The sequence below is a fragment of the Penaeus vannamei genome, chromosome 2 (assembly GCF_042767895.1).
Source record: "Penaeus vannamei isolate JL-2024 chromosome 2, ASM4276789v1, whole genome shotgun sequence".
NCBI classification, from domain to species: Eukaryota; Metazoa; Arthropoda; class Malacostraca; order Decapoda; family Penaeidae; genus Penaeus; species Penaeus vannamei.
This window is the reverse complement of record NC_091550.1, coordinates 20,469,575-20,472,074: the sequence shown is the minus strand read 5'-3', so window position 1 is coordinate 20,472,074 and position 2,500 is coordinate 20,469,575. Positions and strand designations below refer to the sequence as shown.

Here is a 2,500-nt window from a genome sequence, read left to right as displayed (position 1 = left end):
AATGCGGGAAACTGTATTAGGAGAAAAGAGCTACAAAGTTGGGTTGGGTGGGATCAGAAACCTGACGAGGCTCAAGTTTCGTTCAGTATTATTATTGTTATTCTTTCTTTTCTTTTTTTCTTTTTTTCATTTCATTTTCTTTCTTTTTTTATTTCATTTTCTTTTTTTTTCTTCGTTCGTTCGCTGAGGCAATGTTCCGAATCGGGTAGATACCCCTCTTGATTTTTCCTTTTTGTATTTTTCTGCTCTTACCGATCGGCAATTCTTGTGAAAGAAATCTACAGTTGGGATGGATTTTTTTTTATTAATCTCTGATTCTCTTTCTCTTTGTCGTTCTTCTTTGTTCTCCTTTCTCTCTCTCTCTCTCTCTTTTAGTTCTTTCCTCCTTTCCCCGTCCTCCCTTTTTTATCTATCTATCTGTCTATCTATCTATCTATCTGTATATATATATGTATATATATATATATATATATATATATATATATATATATATATATATATATATATATATATATATATATATATATATGTATATATATATATATATATATATATATATATATATATATATATATATATATATATATATATATATATATATATATATATATATATATATATATATATATATATATATATATATATATATATATATACATACATATACATATATATATTTATATATTATATATATAATATATATACATATATATATATATAAATAGATAAATGTGTATATATATATATATATATATATATATATATATATATATATATATATATATATATATATATATATATATATATTCTATATGTATATATATATATATATATATATATATATATACATACATATACATATATATATATATATATATATATATATATATATATATATATATATATATATATATATATATATATTTACATATGTATATATATATATATATTTACATACATATGTATATATATACATATATATACATATATATATATATACATGTACATATATATATACATATATATACATGTATATATATATGTATATATATATTTATATATATATATATATATATATATACATATATATATATATATATATATATATATATATATATATATATATATATATATATATATATATATATATATACATGTATATATATATTTATATAATGTATATATATATATATATGTATATATATATATACATGTATATATATATATATATATATATATATATATATATATATATACATATATATATATATAAATATATATATATATATATATATATATATATATATATATATATATATATCACTCTCTCAATCTCTTTCTTTCTCTCTCTCTCTCTCTCTCTCTCTCTCTCTCTCTCTCTCTCTCTCTCTCTCTCTCTCTCTCTCTCTCTCTCTCTCTCTCTCTCTCTCTCTCTCTCTCTCTCGTTGTCATCTTCCTCCATTTAAAGATTCGTGCCACGGGGATTTCCGCAAATGTCAAGAGAAATAGACAAAAAAGATCCATTTAATCCCGTCTCGCGGTGTCATTCCCAAAGACCGAAAGGCGTAAGATCCAATTTGTCTCAAATCCTTTTGAAGATTCACTCCAGCTGCTTGGACAATATGCAAATTAGCCGAATGGAACAAGGGTCCTCCACCATTTACTTACCGAGTACTCTAAAGGCTTCATTGGAGCTGCCATTGGCGTGTTTTTTTTTTTCTTTCTTTCTTTCTTTCTTTCTTTCTTTTTTTCTGTTTCTTTCTTTCTTTGCGCGTTTTAGGTATGTACCGATGTCTTCTACTAGATATAAAACCACTTGATAATAACATGGTATCGCTGTTTTTTGTTGTTGTTGTTGTTTTTTCGTATTTTGTTTGTTTGTTTGTTTTTTTAGCATGTATCGATATCTTCTACTAGATATAAAACAACAGAATAAAGATAATAACATAGGTATCGCTGGACCTTTTTTTTTGTTCTGTGAGGCATCACTAATGGAATGAGATCTCCACCCTACGCTGAAGAGGAGGGCAAGTGTTCTGTAGTGAAGCGAGCAGTGAAGCAAGTCGGCCAGAGCTTCATTAGGCTAATTACTCGAAGTCTGGCGAATAACATTAGGGATAAAAGATGATATAATCGCTTTTTTTAAGGTAATAAGACAAGCTATTAGAAAAGGCCGTTATGGAAATGAACTATCGGGGAAGCGCTTAAGAAAATGGTGGCAGCGCTTTCCCCGTTCAGGATGTTCTTGCTTTAGGCCAAATATAGTCGAGTGATTATTGGAAGAACTCAAAGGAAAATTGTGATTGAAAAGAACTGAGAAACTTGTGAATGAAAAAAGAATATTTTGACTAAAAAAAAAAAAAATGTGACTGAAAATAACACTTGCTCGCTCGCAGTCCTCTTCTCTCGAGCCATCTCAGATATCATATCCTTCTATCTCGACATTTATGGAAATTCCCAAGGCAAGATACTTTTAAATGGAGGAAGATGACACACACAC

At 26.0% G+C, this 2,500-nt stretch overlaps 1 protein-coding gene across 1 annotated transcript in view; it reads left to right on the top strand.

Moving 5' to 3' along the window:
* Positions 1 to 2,500, top strand: part of LOC113806021 (uncharacterized) — a 154,621-nt gene that overhangs the window by 88,940 nt on the left and 63,181 nt on the right. The gene's annotated exons all lie outside the window — the stretch shown is intronic.